General features: G+C 45.1%; 1 protein-coding gene across 5 annotated transcripts in view; it reads right to left on the bottom strand.

Moving 5' to 3' along the window:
* CASR (calcium sensing receptor) overlaps positions 1 to 18,118 on the bottom strand; it is a 71,250-nt gene extending 53,132 nt beyond the window's left edge. The window contains exon 1 of one of the 5 annotated variants that reach the window (XM_084802263.1): positions 18,098 to 18,118. The gene's annotated coding sequence lies outside the window, so the exon portion shown is untranslated. The other 4 variants (XM_084802262.1, XM_084802258.1, XM_084802259.1 and 1 more) reach the window with 4 other exon arrangements.
* Between the last annotated feature and the right edge of the window lie 2,052 nt (positions 18,119 to 20,170).

The raw sequence follows: 20,170 nt of genomic DNA, 5'->3' as shown, positions 1-20,170 counted from the left end.
TGGATGGAGTAAGTGAGAAACTCGACGGGTCTCTCCGCAAAGGATGCTGCACTCATTTGTCATGCTGATTTAAAAGAAAGCAGCAGGTTCTTTTCTGTCTCACTCATGGTCAGTGTCCCAGCCTTGCTCCTGGCTTGCTCCTGCGGGCGGGGGCGCGTGTGTATGTGCATGGTACATAGTAGGGCATCACTTTTCCAATTATGTAGCAAAGTCTTGTTATTAGCCTGTTACGGTTTAAATCTTGAGTGTTCCGCAAAGGCCCACATGGAAAGACTGTCACTGTGGCACTTTTGGGAAACTGTAGAGCATGAGGAAGCCTTTATCCTGGAGGTGTATGTTATCCCAGGGCCTTTCCTCCTGTCTGTTGCTTCCTAGTAGTTTGCTCTGTCACGTGCTCCCACCATGCTGCGCTGCCTCTCAATGGGTTGAGAGTGACAGAGTCAGTTTATTATGAAGGGGAACTTCCAAAATCATGAGCCAAAAAGAACCCTACAATCATGCCCACCATCCTTCTGATGTTGCGACCTGATGTGCCACGTATAAAGGCCATGGTCAAGAACCATATAATCCATCAGGTACACACACACACACACACACACACACACACACACACACACACACACACATACACACACACAGTTGTTGTGAGGAGATGGGTTTTAGCAGGAAAGGGGGAGGGAATAGGATAGTTAATAAGGAAGATGTGGTGAAAGTACATTATATGAATGTGTAATGTTGCAAACGAATAAATGCTCTTTCTTACGTTAAAAATGACCAGCATTTTAGGTAAGTTTATGATGTGTTGGGCTACACTCATAGCTGTCTTCAGATGTTTGAGGCCTCTGGGCTGTGGTTTGGGTGTGCCTGCAACATGGAAGCAGATGGAAGACTATTTGAGGGGAGGTATGGTAGATCCCCCCGCCCCCTAGGAAGGGCATTGTTTGGGAGGGTGATGGTGGCAAATGCAAGCCAAGTGAAAATGTCAAAGGAGCCCATTATTTCCTATGATTACTTAAAAATAATATAAATATAGCACCTTATATTGACATAAACTCTACCCCTTTGCAAGCTGATGTTCTCGGGCTTTTTGTTACAGCCACAGAAGCTGATTAACAGGCCTTTCAGGATGCTAGAGGCAGCCATGTTTTTAATAGCAACAAAGACAAGGATAAACGTAGTACTTTTCCCCCACCCTCCCCCCACCCATGTACCAGTCCAGAAAACTCCAGTTACAGCTTCTGAGTGTGTGGTTTGGGCTAGTCTCTCGGTGGTGCATTTCACATTCTCAAAGTTAATAAATGACCGGAGAAAGCAAGTCACTTACCATGGGCTTTGTGTGACCCTTAGTCCAGTCAATGAAAAACAATACTGTGCTCAGTGAGCTTTCAAACAGGAACTGGCCTTACTACTACACAGCCATGTGTCCAGTCAGAGGACGCAAACTATTCTTAGTAACTTTATCCCAAGGTCTCCTTTGCAGAAACTCAAGATTTTATTTGACTAAATTCTAGTTATTAGCCTTTCTATCTAGGTTGTGTATAAGGTGAGTGATAACAAAATCCATCCAAATGGCAGCTATATTTTTCCCTGGGGGGAGCGGTCAGAGTTAGGAGTATATTCCATTTGTGATGTTACATGACCTCCAGTGGTCTGCCCTCCACATCCACCCATAGACCCCACCGGCTCCTTGAGCTTTGCTAACATTTGCATTAAGAGAGGCTGGAATTCTGTTTGTCTTTATCTTCTTGTCTAAGCCCTGAGCCATACAAATATATGTATATGATGTATATGCATATGTCTGTCTATCTATCTGTCTATCTATCTGTCTATCTATCTGTCTATCTATCCCTCTCCCTCCCCCACCCCCAAATGTGTGTGTGTTCCGAGAGCTTTTTTACTATTGCTGTTAGAAGCCCTCACAAATGATAAATCAACAGTTTTCATTAACAAATCTTCAAATGGATTTGGAAAACAGAGTCATAAGATGGAATCAAACCTAAATGGACAAAGCATTAGCCTTTGGCACAGAGAACAGAGTGAAGGGCTGGGGAAGCAGTGTGAAACAATAGCAAAATTCTAGCCCTTCCCAAGAGAACAAGACTCGGGATCAAGTGTCGACCTAGTGGTTCAGGACAAGGTTAATTTGAGCTTCCCTCTTTCCATGCTCTCAAGTTCCTGTCCTTCCGTGCTAGAGGCAGAGAAGCAGGAAGAAGGAGCTCTGCGCATGTTCTGGCTTCTTCTCTTATCCGGGACACCTGCTGCCAGGGCCGAGACCTATTTTGACAAAAATTGTACGTCCACTTATGGTAGCACCTTTGCAAGCTGGGAGCTCCACAGGCTATCTTAATGTCTATGAGGTATCTATGCTCTACAATGCTGAACTTTCAAAAGCCTTCCCCTTAAATTCAGCAACAAGAAAAGCATGGCTCTTTAACATATCCCCACAGAGGTTTTAGTCAGCTTAGTGATACATCCCAGTGATCTCAGAAGTGCCATGTTTAGGGAAAAAAGTGATTATTATTATAGACAACAAGATAGTTTTAGAAGTCATATAAGTAGAATTAATAAGAGAATTCAGCAAAGTTGAATTTTTATTTATATTCTTTGTGAGAAGATACTGCTTATAATAGTAACAAAATAACTTTCCTCAGGTATGAAAGAAATGAAAGAAGTGTAATAACTTAAAGGAGAAAAATTCAGAAAGTGGACAGATTAAAAAGCAGTCTAAGTAAGTGACATAATCTCCTGGATTGAGGAACCATTAGAGTCAACATTGTTAGGGTTCCAGTTCTCCCCCAGTTCAGTGATGATTTATCTAATTCCTAACAAAAAAGCGTAACAGGTGTGTGTGTGTGTGTGTGTGTGTGTGTGTGTGTGTGTGTGTAGGTGTACACAACTTAACTACTTGATCTTTAAAAATTATTTTAAAATTTATGTGTATCTGTGTTGGGAAAGTATACTCAAAGGTGGCCTTAAAGTATTGGTTCCCCTAAAGCTGGAGTCAGGCGTCTATGAGCCACTTGATGTGGGTGTTGGGAATTGAACTCAGGTCCTCTGCAAGAACAGCAAGTACTCTTAACTCATGAGCTATCTCTCCAGACCCAACTTCTTGATTTTTAAAAGCTACATGGACAAGCAAAGTACTGAGAATAGTTGATACTCCTGGATAAAAGGCTTGCCCTCCCTGCTGCCAAAACTTAACTCTTTGGTGGAGTAACAGAAATTGTAATGATGGTGGGAAAGCCAAACAGCACAGACAGACTAACAGCACAGAGAGACCAACAGCACAGACAGCCAAACAGCACAGACAGACCAACAGCACAGACAGCCAAACAGCACAGACAGACCAACAGCACAGAGAGACCAACAGCACAGACAGCCAAACAGCACAGACAGACCAACAGCACAGACAGCCAAACAGCACAGACAGCCAAACAGCACAGACAGACCAACAGCACAGAGAGACCAACAGCACAGACAGCCAAACAACACAGACAGACCAACAGCACAGAGAGACCAACAGCACAGACAGCCAAACAGCACAGACAGACCAACAGCACAGACAGCCAAACAGCATAGACAGACCAACAGCACAGACAGCCAAACAGCACGGACAGACCAACAGCACAGAGAGACCAACAGCACAGACAGACCAACAGCACAGACAGGCCAACAGCACCGACAGACCAACAGCACAGAGAGACCAACAGCACAGACAGACCAACAGCGCAGACAGACCAACAGCACAGAGAGACCAACAGCACAGAGAGACCAACAGCACAGACAGACCAACAGCACAGAGAGACCAACAGCACAGACAGACCAACAGCACAGAGAGACCAACAGCACAGATAGCCAAACAGCACAGAGAGACCAATAGCACAGACAGACCAACAGCACAGACAGACCAACAGCACAGACAGACCAACAGCACAGACAGACCAACAGCACAGACAGACCAACAGCACAGACAGACCAACAGCACAGAGAGACCAACAGCACAGATAGCCAAACAGCACAGAGAGACCAATAGCACAGACAGACCAACAGCACAGACAGACCAACAGCACAGACAGACCAACAGCACAGACAGACCAACAGCACAGACAGACCAACAGCACAGACAGGCCAACAGCACAGACAGACAAACAGCACAGACAGACAAACAGCACAGAGAGACCAATAGCACAGACAAGCTGTTTGCACACACAGAATCCCAACACTTGGGCACCCAGCACCCAATGACCTTTGCTCAGATCATACACAAATATCAGCTAGCTCAAACATGTAATGTGATAGGTAAAATTTGGAGTTCTTTAGAAGAAAATACAGAATGTGATTATGATTGCAACTATAATTATATAACTGTAGTTTTAAATAAAAAAGGTAAAAGCTATAAGAAAAGAAACAATGAACTCAGCTATGGCAAACTAAGAAATTCTGTTCACGGAACTGCTTTTCTCTCTGAAGTGAAGAAGACAAGCAGCTGCAAGCTGGGAGGGCCAGTTGCTGCAGTGCAGCGGAAGAAGGTACATTTGCAGAATAGAGAGAACTCTGCTAAAAGATAAACAGAAAGCGGTGGGCACTGGACATCAACAGATGTTCTACATAGAAAATATGTGAATAAAATAACACATATGCTCTTAGATAATCAAATTAAACCCCCCCAGCTCACAAATGTGGCAGCAATTCATGGTTGACAGGAATGGGCTAAAATTTGCACTTTGGCAGACTAGTGGGGGAACTTGAAAGCCAGTGAAATTATTTTGGATATTCATTTTGCATCACCTACAAACACAAAGATGTTCAGAAGGTGCCTTACACTTTTACTCTAATTCCCTAAAGATTCTTGAACATCTACATTAAAATTTTATTTGGGAATATGATGTACATACATATACACATGTAACAATAGTTAATGATAAGAGAGGCCGTGAACGTGAAAGATAGCGGGAGGGGTATATGGGAAAATTTGGAGGGAGGAGAGGGAAAGGAAGAATAATGTAATTATATTATAATCTAAAAAAAAAAGAACAGAAGTAATACAAATAATTGTAATTGGGGCTGGGCAGATGGCTCAACAGTTAAGAGCATTGGCTGCTCTGCCAGAGGACTCAGGTTCGATTCCCAGCACCCACAAGGTACCTAGCATCCACTGCATGTAACTCCAGTTCTAGGGGATCCAATGCGCTCTTCTGGGTTTCATGGGCACCAGGAATGCACATAGTGCACAGACATAGTCACAGGCAAAACACTTAGATACATAAAATCTTTAAAAAGAATAAAATAAATCTCAGGACTCAGGGAGGCAGAGGCAAGTGGATCTCTGTGAGTTTGAGGCCAGCCTTGTCCACAAAGTGAGTCCAGGGCAACCCAAGGCTACATAGAGAAACCCTGTCTCAAACCCCACCACCCCCAGAAGAATAAAATAAATGAGATTATAATTGTTTTCTATGAAAAAAAATCCAATGTAACTTTTCTATTAGAATATTAATAAAACCAAGAACAAACCTAATTATAATCAATAATTCAAGACACATTAAATTTCATCTAGGCTGACCGTGGACTTGCTATGCAGCTAAGATGACCTTGAATTTCTGATCCTCCTTCCTCTACCTCCTGAGGGCTGTGATTACTGGCATGAAGAACCATCTCTATGTTGTGTTGGGGGTCGAACCTGAGGCATTGTGCTTGCTAGGTGGGTTTTCTACCAGCTGAGCCACACTCCAGCCTCAAGACATTAAATTTCTAATAGTATAAAAATTTGTCTTTTAGAAAAAAGAAAAATATAGGCCCACCACCGTGTGTGTGTGTGTGTGTGTGTGTGTGTGTGTGTGTGTGTGTGTGTGTTATTGGGAACTGAACTCAAGAGCATGCACATGCAATTTCCCCAACAGCTATATTCCCCACCCCAGAAGATAACTTCTTAGAAATTTCTAGAAGGTTGAGGAAGCTGCCTTAGGACCATGTGATGGAATAGCAGGACAGACTGTGAAAGCACTGTCAGAACAGATCACAAGGGCCAAGTGAACCCTGGTGAGAAGCTGCAGGGATGCGCTTCCGTCCTGAGACACTGGCTTGCCATTGTCAGCTGCGTACTCTGCACCAACTGCAGTTCTGTGGTGGCTTAGGGCATGTATGTGCTGGAAGACAGTGGCTACTTAATGTGCTGACCAGTTCCCTCGGTTGCCAATTGCATATGAATTAATGTGTATTACTGCAACAGAAGTTGCAGCACACGGGCTGAACAGGCGGATGTCACGTGACTACAAAGAAAGGGAAAGCGAGAGATTCAGGAGTGGCTGGCTACAGCTTTCTAGGAAGAAACAGGAAGGGTTGATTGGGAAACCCAAGTATCCATTTCTGTTGTTTTCCTTTTTCATAGATAGGTAGATAAGTAGATGGATGATAGGTAGATAGATAGATAGATAGATAGATAGATAGATAGATAGATAGTTTATATAGGTATAAATGGCTTATTTCATGGTAAAAAACATCAGGCAAAATGAGTATTTTTCACAGTAAAATGTTTACAAATATGTAAAAGGATGATAACAATAAATTTACCTAAGTAACGTACTGAGAAAGAAAAAAACCCTAGTATATTTTGGACTAAAACAATCTTTTCAGTGAAAACATACAATAGTGAAAAGAAAAAACAAAACAAAACAAAAGAGCCCCCAAAACCCAAAGAAAAGCAAAAAGGTTAGAATTTTCTAAAAAGTCTGTCATGAAGAGACCGTATTGTGATGACTCTGTACTCACATGATCGTACAGAGCTTGGATCATATTATGCACCCATTTCATACTGTGTCTTTATTATCGTTAATGCATAATGATCATGCTTAATGAGGTCAGAGTGGTTCACAGTAGGTATGACTCAAAATCATAGGAAGCCATCTACTTTGGGGATTTAAATTTTTTTACTTTGTTATAGTTGTACATATCATTTCAGTTGGCCTATTTTCAAATTTGCTTTGGAGGTGCTTTCACTGTGCCCCTCAGGATGATCTCAATCCCATGATGTTCCTGCTCCTGCCTCTCAAGCGCTGGGGTTATGGGGACATGCCACCATTCTGACTTCAAATACGTCACTGATGTTAGGTTTCACTCCAAGAGTTGAAAAAAAAAAAAGAGCCACGAATTCATTGGGAATTGGGGGTGTCCCAGATAACATATATCTCTCGTAAAAATAAGTTGTGTTAAATTTAAACCAACACTTTGTTTTGTGGAGAACTGCTGAGCTGTTTCACATCGGTAGTTTATCTTCCTGCCTGCTCCTCCCGAGACTGACCGCGCTGGACTCCAATGTTCTAAGTCTCCTCAGGGGCCTGAGCGGTGGTGAGGCTGGTTTTAAAGAGGTCTTAATGAAGTATCAAAGGCTTAAATGGCTGGACAAAGGGCCACTGAGGAATCAAACAGGAGGCTCAGGAGAGGGCTTTCTAGATACACAAATGGGGCGGAGCAGGACCAACGAAGGAAACCATCAGAGACAGCGTCAAAGTGAAGAGAGAAGACAGAACAGAGGAGGACCTCCCTAGAGCCTGGAGGAAAGGGAGCCTGTGAATGGGTGGAGATCCTGAGCCAAAGGTTAAGGAGGTGGCTGGGAGGCAACAGAACACAGGGACGACAGGGCAAAACTAACGCAAACCTTCACTAGGAAAGCAAAAGATCCCTAAAGACACAGAGAAACTAGCATCCACTGTCTAGATATGAGCTTGTTTGTTTGTAGGAGCATCTTGGGTATACAGTGGGGGGGGGGGGCGGCAGGCGAATAAGAACAGTGGACAAAGACCTACACTATGGGTTAGTTTGTTTGTTTGTTTGTCTTTCCGTTTCTTTTGTGGTTTGTTGTTACAGGCTCCTGATGTGTGACCTCTGCTGTCCTGGAGCTTACTTTCAGTGGAGCTCAGCTGTGAACTCAAGATCTGACCAGACGGAGCCTCCGGATTGTGTACTGCCATGTTAACATCTGTAGTTAAGAGCATGGAGTTTCTTTCCATGGAAAGAGGAAAATGGCTACTACTCAAGAGGAAAAGATGAGGGTTGCTGGGCCAAATGGGGGAGTGGAGGGAGGTAGAGAGGACTCTCAGAGCATGAAAGGGATTTGGACGCAGCAAGTGAGGAGCCACACAAGGACACGCTGCCAGACCAGAGCTTAGTTTTGTGCAAATGTGCTCAGCTTAAATTATTGTCCCCCAAACTCAGCCTGTTAGGGCAGTGACAAAGAGAGCCTACAAAAGGGCTTCAGTTAAGACCAAGATGGAGGTCCAAAGACACCACATCCAAAGGGGCGGATGCCACCGAGTTACAAGCTTCCATACGTTCTGAGGACCAAATGGAAGAGCTCTCTTCAGGGTCTTGTGAAACAACAGGGGTGCATACCAACCAACCAAACATGGCAGGGTGCAAATAGGGGATAAACAAGAAGAAGCCTTTTTGTCTTTTTTTCCCCCTGTGTTTTGATGGTACCAAGATTACAGGGTGGGAGAAAGAGAGAAGGAAGAGAAAGTGAGGGCTGAGGGTGAACCGGGCATTGAGAGGCCCCTCATGGCTCCTCCAAGGGGACTCACAGGTGCAGGAGATGAGCCCTGCCTTGAGGGGGCTCAAATCCAATTAGGAAAACAAAGTCACTCATCATAAAAACCACAGACATGATGAATTGCCACGTAGGAAAAACAGGGCAGCTGGTGTGCACGAGCAGGTGTTGTTCAGAAAAGCTTCCTGGTTTGATGGTTTGTGAGGCCTCTGGACAAATGGTGCTGTAAGAGCAGGTTCCAGATTGTGAATGAGGCAGGAAGGGAGGAGCCAGGCACAGCTGGGGAAGGCACACAGAATGCAGATGTGGTCCCATTGTCATCACCGACACAGGAACGACAGAAAACCAGGAGCTTGGACTTTGGGACTGGAAGGGCTTGTGTCTATCACCTGTACACAGGTTGCCCCGGAATCCCAGGCTCTCCCTTTTAACGCCTTCCCTTCAGGGCGGTTGAAGGGATGTAAAAATAAAGTGACGAAAGGTAAGTCTTGTGGCATGTAATACACCCTGCAAGTCACGTTATTATAGCACGACTCTTAGATATAAAGGTACTGGCTGGAAATTGGAGGACAGGAAAATGACAAGACTGAAAAGTTAAAAATTTCAGGAATGAAAGCGTTGAAATACAAGGAACAGTGTTAGAGCCACTGAAAGATGAGCCAGGTAGAACAGGGTTGTGAGAGAGTGGTGCACGGATTAGCATCACCAGCTTCTCCTGGGAGCTCTAGGGAAGGCAGACATTTGCCCAGGCTGCCTCAATTAGCAATTCTATGGGCAGAAATCAGCAATCTACATGTCATAATGCCCTCACCCAAGCCACCTTAAAATTAGAAAGCTCTGGAGGAAAGGGTTTAGAAAGCTTCTTGTTCAAGAGATTATTCTGAAGTAGATTACTGTCCACTCAAACCTGTGACGGCAAAAATCCATCTTCTCACCTAGGTAGAGTGAGTCGTCGATTTACAAAGGAAGCCCGGAGAGTCTCCGAGCCACAGCATGGCATGAGAGAGATTCACGATTGAGTCCAGCTCCGGAGTCTAGCCACCGGAAGTGGAGTACGTATGTCCTACGTTTGTGTAAGTCCCATATCTCTGGAGGCTGAGTCGAAAAACATTCTATACGTATTTTAGAGCTTTGAGAGTTTTGAAGCTGTAGACTTTTGTTGGCCCACTTAACTCAGATATCAGTCCCAAATAACACATATCTTCAGCCTGCCCAGTTTATGAGGAAAGTGGAGCTCGGACAGGTCTCTATGGTTACAGGCTAATGCACGTCAGAGGCTGGATTTGAACCCAGGACCCATGATTTTAGCTGCTAGTGAATGCTCTTTTGTAGCCTATAGCATTGTTAGTCATCCCATCAACACTGGAAGCGTAGGTTACCCTCAGTATTTCCCTTTCAGATAACACCCTGTGAGGAGACCCTCTGGTCATATGCCTAATGATATTTCTGATGATGACTCTATGATAGAGTCCCAGAAATAGAAGTCCTTGGTCAATTACAATGAATAGGTCAGAGATTTTTATTACTACATATTAATTATATATAATAATGGATTTTGTTATATTTTCATACATTTGCATAACGTATTTTGATTATATCTACCCCCTTTCCTTTTTTGTCACCCCTCCACTGTTGCTGAACTCTTCCAACTAACCACCTTTGTACTTTCTTTTTAAAAATACTTTATTTATTTTTATTTTATGTATATGAGAGGAGTTTTGCCTGCATGTTTGTTTGTGTACCATGCATACAACCCAGCAGACCTGAGGAAGGGATCAGGTGCACTGGAAATGGAATTGCAGACCACTGTGAATTACCAGGTGGGCACTGGGAACCAAACCCAGGATCTCTGGAAGAGCAGCCAGTGTGCTTAAACACTGAGTCATCTCTCCAGACCTCTCCTTCTACTGCCTTCTGTGCCTTTTACTTATTTTTTACTCCTTTGTTATCCACTGAGTTTCATTAGGGTTCTGCTTACAGGAACATGGCTAATTTGCCAGTGCCTGGAGCACTTGAAGACACATTTCTCAAATGTGTCCCTCTCTCAAATCTTCCGGGAGAGGTAGGGCCCCAAGACCCCCTGCCTCCTTCATTTATAAGGGCGTTGATGGGTTGTATTTTGTGCAGATAGTCACGCCGTGGTGCGATTAGCAGTCATGCCATACCTGGAAGTCAGGGGCCCACAATGGTCCCTTCCCCTTTCTTATATTTCTGTCCCTTCATCCTTGATAGAGCACTGAGCCTATGGGGTGATAGAAGAAGCCATGAGAAGTTCCAAGGCAGATGCTTTCTGGGTAGTCTGTTCTGGGGTTAATTATTTTCTCTCATTGATCAGCGTTATCTTTAACTTCTTAGTTTACCTGATAAGCTGGCCGGTGTCTTCATTTAAAAGTGATTATTTCTGGAGCGGGAGGGATGGCTCAGCTGTTAAGAACACTTGTTGCTCTCCCAGAGGACCTGGGTTGGGTTCTTAGCACCCACATAATGGCATACAACCCATCCTGACTCTAGTTTCACAGATCAGATGCCCTCTTCTGGCTTCAGAGGGCACTGCATGCATGTGGTGCAGGCAAAACATTCACACACATAACTAAAAACTAACTGTAAAATTAAGTTTACTATTTCCATCCAAATAAAGTTAGCACACCTAAAACAACTTCCAAAACCGTGTTTTATTGGAGTAAGAATGTTTAATGTTAGATCTGACTTTGCTATCTTTGCTTCATTACTTTTATTTACTTGACTTTAAGAATTAATTGCCCAAAACCAAACCAAAATAAAACAAAACAACAGGCTGGGCATGGCAGCACACACCTTTAATCCCAGCACCCGGGAGACCAGAACAGCCAAGGCTACACAGAGAAACCCTGCCTTGAAAAACCACAAAAAAAAAAAAGAAAAAGTTTTAATAATTCTATCATTTTATGCATGTATATAGTTTATTCTGATTTCTTTCCCACCTTTCCTATTTCTCTTCCTAGTTAGCATATTTTTAAATATTCTGATGCCTGGTGTGTTTTTCATCTGAAAAATGTTATGTCTTTTGTCTATCTTTAAAAAAATTATCATGTTCTTAAAAGTTTTTGTTGTTGTTGTTAAATTCTATGTGTTCTTTACACATTTTTTTCTTTTTTTGAGACAGAGTCTCATACCTCAAGTTGGTCTTGAACACGTGATATTGCCAAGAATGACCCTGAATTCTTGATTCTCCTGTCTTTATCTCAGAGGCATGGGGTTGTAAGCAAGGTTTACAATGCCTGGTTTCTGTGGAACTGGGAGCCAAACCCAGGGCTTTGTGCATGTGAGGCAAGCCCTCTGCCAACTGAGTTACAGCCCCAGCCACACCTTTACAAAGTTTAACCTTTATTTTCCTCAAAAAAAAAAAAAAATACAACTTATTTGTGAGCAGTCCAAATATCTATATAATAAAATATATCAATATTTCTCTTCAAGAGTCTATTACTTTCATTCTTAGACCTTCTTCATCTTCATAAAGCATCTGTTGTTCTCCTCTCTATAAGGCAGAAACTTTCCAGACGCTCAAATTCTGGTTCTGATTTGGGTCAGCAACTTGAGTATATCTACAGCAAGACGCTTATGGCCTCAGCACTCCAGAAACACCATTCTTGAGTGTGAATATTCTTTGTGTTCTACCAAACCTGTATAAGATGAAGAGGCACTCAGTCAGGTGTGGGGAGACTAGGATGGCATGAAGCCAGCCGTATCATCTGGGTCGTCGCAAACTATCCCACCTTCCAGAGTCCCGCTGTCCCTAGTGTGTAAAGTGAAGATGATGGTACCTTTTGTGGTCAATTTCCTGGGACACTGATGGTCTGCCAGTCAGTGAGTTATCAGGGTCCTCTCTCTCAGTCACCATCAGTGGCATCTCAACAGAAAAGTCTACGTACTGAGATTCAGTTGCAAGGCATGCGTTCACTCGGTCTCCGGGTAGCTGGCTCCTTCGTTCCTCCAAGGTTCTAGACACTATGTGGGAGCCTAGAGCTTCAGTGTTGAGTAAGAGTCTTAAGAACTAATGTCCGGGGTAAAAATTAATAAACTTGGTTCAGAGGGAAGGAAAATGGGCACAGAGAAATTAAGCACCGTGGAGCTTGGCTGGGCGCCCAGGCAGCCTAGGTCCAGAGTCCAGGCTTTGACCTGCTGTACGACACCGCCTTTGAAAAGACGAGGGTGTAAGTTGCCTGGTTGCATGGAACAGAAACAGTTTTGTAATGCTGGTCACTTTCAGGAGCATAGAAAAGAGCCGCCTGGTCTCCTTGTCACCATTTTTCCTCTGATTCCACAAACAGCACCACAGGGCTCCCTGTAGCAGTAGTTCTGGGCTAGGCAGCCCCAGCCCCTGATAGGAAAGACTTCTCAACCTGTGGACTGCGGCGGTGGGGGGTGGGGGGTGGGGGTGGGGTCTGATGCTGTGTGTGTGTGTGTGGGGGGCTGATGCTGTGGCTCTGGACCACGGAACAGGCTTCCTTACCCTGCTCTTGCTTTTCCAGAGCAGAGAGTCTCTACCTCAGCCCAGACTCTGCCTCACACAGAAAAGGTTAACTAAGCTGAGAGCTTGTGTATGTTACAAAACAGGAGGGAAGACCAAGCAAAGAGTAAAAATCCTTCCAACCACCAGCTTCTGGTAAGGAGAGGAAAACAGAACATATTCCTAAGGACAAATAGGTCCCGGTGATGGAGATGGGGCACTACGGTCTCCTTGTCCCTCCCCGCCCCCCCAAGTGCTTTTCTTTTTGTGTAAGAAACACAAAAAGTACCAGGAACTGTGGCTTGCAACAGGCCTTACCAAGGGACAACATGGAAGCGAGAAGTCAAATGACTTCCTTTTCCTCTTTGGTGGCAATTTTGCTTAGAGTGTGAAAGACTTGTTGACAGAAGAGAAGCTAAAATTAGTCACTTCTCTGCAGGCATCAGATTACCTTTGCTTCCACAACCCCTGATAAGCACTTGAAGAAAACAGGTTTGTCCCCAGGTTCCCAGGGGGAAAATCAATTATAGATTTGAGACACATAAAGGAAAAGTAATCCAGGTTATTTAACATAAGAAGTCTTCGCCCTTCCTGCTTTTTTCAATGAAAGGAAAGTCATGGGACTAGGTGAGGTGAAGGGTAGGGGCCAGGTAAGCACCAGCCACACACCAGGCACTGCACGGAGCCCTTTCCATGTATGGAGCGTATTACAATCCCAGGGCCAGGAAGATGGCCCAGGGGATAACAGTGCTTTCAGCATAATCTTAATGATCCACCATCCATCCCAGCTGGGTAGAAGTTGAGACTGAACTCCAGAAAGTTATGACCTCCACACATGTGCTGTGGCACACCTATGCCCCCTCAACACACACACACACACACACACACACACACACACACACACACACACACGAGTTTATAAAATCCTATATCTAGCCTTTGAAGACAACATTATCCTGGCATTTCGGATACTGAAAAGATGTTACTAGTACAAACAGGCTCAGTTAGGTAGGTCATTCCATAGCCCTGGTTGGCCTTGAACTCATGATCCACTACACCTGATAAAAGTCTGTTTGTCGGGAGTGGTACTACACTGAGAACAGAATCCAGCATCTAGTACATGATAGACAGGAGCTCTACGGAGCCCCCACCCACCTCCAACCCGGAAGGTGTACTTTTATCCTAGGCCATCCTGAGCAGAGGCTAAGCTCCTCTCTCAGTCAATGCTGCCTGATTACAGTGTAACACAGCTGTTTGAGTAACTCAATCCAACAAGACACACTTAATGGGCTAGTTAAATATCTGTCTGTCTGTCTATTATCTATCTATCTATCTATTTATCTATCTATCTACCGTTCTATCATCTTACACCTAAGCCCACGCTGGCCTCTGACAAGCAACAATTTCTCTTGCTGCAGCTCTCCAAGTGCTGGGCTTACAGATGTGAGCCAGCACACCCAGCTTCTCACTGGGTTTTAATGAGCTCATATTAGCTCCTCAGTCAGTGCTTATTAGACTGTGGAGTCATTTAAGGAAAAAAAAAAAAAAAAGAAGGGGGCTGGGTATAGTGGTGCACACCTTTAATCCCAGCACTCAGGAGGCAGAGGCAGGTGGGGGTGGGGTGGGGGATGGACTTCTTACATGTGAGGGCTGTGGCTTTCTACTCCCTCTTTTCCACGAGGGTTAGCATAGCTCTGTGCATATAGGATTTACTGCAGACAGTGCTCAATGGGTGAAAGTATTTGAACGTGAAGAACACTGCATTTTAGAGTATCTGTGCCATTACATTAGGAGATTTTTGTTCACATACAGCATCTTTCCAACTGGTGGTATATGTATGTGTGTGTGTGTGTGTGTGTGTGTGTGTGTGTGTGTGTGTGTATAACTAAAAAATAAGTATGACAACTTATAGTATCTAAGACACTAAATCTTTAACTTCCTCCTCTTCTTAAAAAGTACAAGGCCCAGCACTTGGGAGGCAGAGGCAGGTGGATCACTGTGAGTTCGAGGCCTGCCTGGTCTACAAAGCGAGTCCAGGACAGCCAAGGCTACACAGAGAAACTCTGTCTCGAAAAACCAAAATAAAATAAAATAAAATAAAATAAAAAATAAATAAATAAAAAGGAAAGAAAAGAAAAGAAAAAGTACAAGGGCTGGGGCTGTGGCTCAGGGCAGAGTTTGAGCTTTGCGTATACAACAGCAGGGTGATATTTACGGTCCACCTGCCACAGCTATTTTTACCTGGGATGCTATCCAGTGACGACACTGAAAAGTCACCACATAAGCAGCACCAGCACGATCTCCGTATTTACCTTCTCAGTGGGAAAGTGGGTGACTCACATTTAGGCTGCAATGTACATTTTATTGTAGACAATAAAATGAAATCATAGGAATTAAGTTAATCTGAGCATTTAATTTAAAAGCAAGAATTACAGCAATGGAAAACCACAGCCAACAGACAACCCATCCAGCCTAGGACGACAAGACATTCTTTCCCCTTGGGCCAGTAACAGCAACTGCACGTGGGCACACGTCAAGTGACAAATGCTCTACAGCTGTTTGGTGACCGGCAGCCAAATACTGTTCCTAACCCAAACAGTCTGACCTCATCTCAAAAATCAGATTATCTTCAGCATTCTGAGCACTTGAGGACCTCAGCGGGGGGAGTTGTGGTTGAGAAAGCCTACCCTGGTCTTATCCCATTTATGCGCATCGGAAAGTTTATTTTAGCATGTGATGATATAGTTGATAATCATTTTCCTAGTAGCTGCTCACCCTCCCGCAAGCATCCATAAGCACCAGGAGGGCAGCATCCTTGTCTGGTCGTACTTACTACTTTGTTCCCAGGAACTGGTGTTTAGCTAGGCGATGCAAACATTTTAAGTGAGCGCTGATGTTTTTCACATTTTATGCATCCGTGTCTCTGTTTGTAAGCGGCACACAACCCCTCATCAGTCTGGCGCGGCAGCCCGCCTGCCTTTCTTCACTCTCTAGTTACAGCACCATCCTTAGTCCCATAGAAGAGGGGACCTCTAATGGCCTGAACTTTGTGAGATTCAGTTCAAGATGGCGGCGCATGAAGAAAAGTGAAGGAAACAGAGGATTGGGACGGAGCAGACTGAGGTTACTTTAAACAGTTTACACAGCTTCGAAAGGACCTCTTAACTCAGTGAAAAATAAGATCAATTACTCTGTTTTAACCTACAAAAATGGTTTGATTTGTTGATCCTGGGAAAGAGCCGGTGACGCAGATTGTCAGCAGGAAGGCCCCACGTGTGGTCCCTTAGCAAAATTACCCAGGGTCTGTTCCTTAACGACAGGATTCCTCTCCTCTCAAAGACAACGCCCCGTTTCTCCCTCACCGTTTCCTGGCCTCCATCTCCTCCTTTGTGTCTTCTTTTTCCCTTGCCTATCACAAAGCCTTGGCCCATTCACAGGGCCAGTTTCAAACTCACTTTTCCAGGTCCTCCGGTGGGCGTGCGGGGTGGTTGGAGGGGGGGGGAGGTTTAACAAGCATTGCAACTTTGGGGGCCTGGAGCCCAGCTTGGGGGGCGGGAGTGTAAATAAGTGCTGAAGTGCTAATTTAAAGTGTGGGCTGTAGAGAGTTTGGGGAGATACTCTTTCTTTGCTTCCCTCAGCACCACCACAGCACTGGGAAAGCCTGGAGAAGAACAGGTGAAGATGCTGCAGGGGGCTGTTCCCCAACACGCCCCTCTCCCTGTCTTTGGAAGGCTAGTAGATCAGTCTTTTCCTGAGGTGACCCCCCCACCCCATGCTGAGGACCACCTCAGTGAAAGATGCTGGGGAACGTACCCTGGGCAGGAAGGAGTTAGATAAGGGATCAGGATGGGACACAGCAAACACAATGAATAAACACATGTGTTAGAAAGGAAATAGGTCTCTAGACAGCGGGCATTGCTGTTATTTAGTAGTTTAAAGCACATTCTATCAATTGAAAGCGACAATATCAAATAATAACTTTATCAATGCATTCTTCTCCCCCCCCCCCAAGGACTATGGAGGCTGGTAACCAGACACCCTAATTTGGTGCCATTGAGGCAAGCATCTTGGTAGGGCAGTAAGTAGGCTCGCGCGCACGACACACACACACACACACACACACACACACACACACACACACACACACACACACGAGAGGCTCTCTCCTTGACACTCGGAAAAGTTCTTTCTGACCACATCTCAGGGAGAAATGAAACGGAGGCACAAGACACACCCCACAGCCTTGTTTCTGTGTGATCTGTATCCATCCTCGAGGGCGACCCTGCTATTCCAGAAGCCCAGCATTCAGGGCTCTCAGGTCCGAGCTGCTACTGCTCACTGGCCTCAGACCTTGTCAAAACCCCTCCGCTACTCAGGTTCGTTGTACGCGCCCTCCTGGTGTTCCCCGGCCCTACCTGGAGTCTTTGACTTGCCTCTTTCCACAGGGACACCTGCCGGCCTTCTGTCTCCCCTGGACCAGCTGGATGCTGAGTTCAGGATGTCGGCACCTGCCTTGCCTGGCTTGCCACGCCAAGTTCAAGTTGCTGAAGTGGAGTGCTCCCACCTGAAGCTCCGGGCTTGGGTTGGGCCACTGCCTCCCGCAGACCCTCTGTTGGTCACCGTGGCCCGGCCCGGGGCTCCGCCCCTTGCCTGCTACCTGCCTGAGGGTCTCTTGGGGTCCCTGGCCCCCATGGCCCTCGGAGCACACTTACGGTCCGCGCCTAGCCCCGCCTGGAGCCTCCCAGGCTCCTTCGATCTCTCTGGTCAGCCGGAGCTGAGCTGCGCGCTAGGGAGCCAGGCGCTGCGGGCGCGATGTCCCTCCCCCAAGGCCATCCATCGGGTTTGGTACCTAAGGGACCGAAGTACAGCGCTCAAGTCCGCCTGTCTGCGAAGCGGCAGTAGCAGTTCCCAGGCCTCTGGTCCTCAGATCCTGCTCCTTCGGTTGGTCGGGAAGACCCCCCCCCCCCCCACTTCCAGCTCCTCCCTGGAGATGGAAAGGGGATCACAAGGCGATCTATGTCCTGTGCCAGAGGATGGGGCACTTTTTTCCTAATAAAGATCCAGAAACTCACAGTATAATAAACACTCTTAGGCTTTCTGCTAGACTCCAGCGTTGCCTCAGCGGGCTGCGCACAAACAGCTCCCTCTCCCCACTGTCCCAGAGGATGCTGTAAGCCTTGCCCCTGCCCCACAGTGTGCTCCTTGAAGGCAGGAGCCCAGCCTGGCTCCTAGTTGTTCTTAAGGTCTGGCACAGCGCCTGCCACTCATCAGGACAGTTGAATGAAGTGGAAAATCAAGATATTTGGTAGTAAAAACCAGCTTTTGTTTTCCAGCCCTAAAGCCTACTTACTCCTTTGGATAGGGAATTTGAAAGCTAACACACACACACACACACACACACACACACACACACACACACACACCATAAAACAACTAACTAACTAACTAACTAAATAAATAAATAAAAACAACCTCAAAAAACCTTTTTGTAGTAATTTGTGGTGATTCCCAGAACAAAATAATGTTTAGATGTAAATGCACATAATAAGTTCATTTTTAATAAAATAATGATGGTCAAACAATGGCATCACAGCTATGACTCAGTGGTAAAGTGCTTGCCCAAGCAAGCACGAGGACCTGAGTTCAAGTTTCTAGAATCCATGTGAAACCTGCTGGGTAGCATGTCTGCAATCCTGTATTAAGATGGGAAACCTTAAGGAAGCTAGCATGTTTACAAAACCACAGACACTGTTCTGGAATGAGGTGGAAGGCCAGCACACACACACACACACACACACACACACACACACACACACACACACGATCAAAATACAAGAAGCAAACAACATGAAACCTATCAATAAGAAATAAGTTAGAGAAATTAAAGTAATGTGGCTTAACGGCAAACCACAGGCCCATTATAACACAGACATGGAGACTTCAGTGCCTCCAAGTCTTTTTAGAACACATGGACAGTGTTTATTCATAAAGAAAAGAGTGAAAATACAAAGTAACATGCTAAAATGTTTACAAAATAACACCAGGCCACACAAGAACCTAAGCATAAGCATGCTCCTGGGCTTAATCAAATACACATTTCTACCCTGTCAACATGCAGGTTAAACCCAATCTCAAGAGATGCTTGGCTTATTGAATAGGACTTTTTTTTTAAAGCTAGTACATAATAGATTCTCAACATAAAGCTTCCATACCTGCTCTTTTTAGGAACACAGACTCATGTCCATACTGTTAAGTGCATTTTTATCATGGCCTGGGTCTGCACATTTGGCTTCCCACACTTTGCATGTAGGGCAGGAAACGAGGTTGAACAAATATTCGAACCCCAGGGTGGTGGAGAACATAGCTAATAAGAATAAATGTCTCCCTCTGCACATGGCACAGGGGACATTGCAGAAGATGGGTTGCAAAGACCGTAAAGGGTTGCTATTGTGGAGGAGTGCTGCAAAGCAGTGTCTTCTGGACCCAACGAGGGCTATTGCATTCATGAGTTCACAGTGGTTGTGGCTGTCCGAACAAGACCTACACAAGACCAGGCCAGTCAAAAAATCCGGCACGGGGCTGATGAGATGGCTCGGAGGTTAAGAGCACTGTCTACTCTTCCAGAGGTCCTGAGTTCAATTCCCAGCAACCACATGGTGGCTCACAACCACCTATAATGAGATCTGGTGCCCTCTTCTGGTAGGCAGGCACACATGCAGACAGAATATTGTCTACATAATAAATAAATAAATCTTTAAAAAAAAAATCTGGCACAGATAGGGAGCTTTTGCAGTTGAAGGTTGGGGTAGGGAGAGTCAGTACTGTTTAGCAGAGTGTCCTTTGTGGACTCTAAACAGCCAGAATCATAAGCTTGCGATAGCAGATTTGGCTCAGTACCAGCACTACTTAAACTACCTCAGCAGTTATTAAACTGCTTTGAACACAGGACCTGGCTTTGAACACAGGACCTGGGAGAATTGAGCTGGAACTTGGAAGCCTGCTCCCTGATGACTGGCTCTCATGGTATTAGATGATGCTATGCAAGCTGCCAAGGGAGAGGAATAAATAAATGATAGTGCTGTCTAGCTGCAGAGCCTGCAAGATACCCACAATGGTGCACAACAGTGACACTTTTGTCCCAGGGG

This window comes from Acomys minous (genome assembly GCF_964271855.1).
Source record: "Acomys minous genome assembly, chromosome: 11".
Lineage (NCBI taxonomy): Eukaryota > Metazoa > Chordata > Mammalia > Rodentia > Muridae > Acomys > Acomys minous.
The sequence above is the reverse complement of the archived record's forward strand: the minus strand, read 5'-3'. Positions and strand labels throughout refer to the sequence as shown.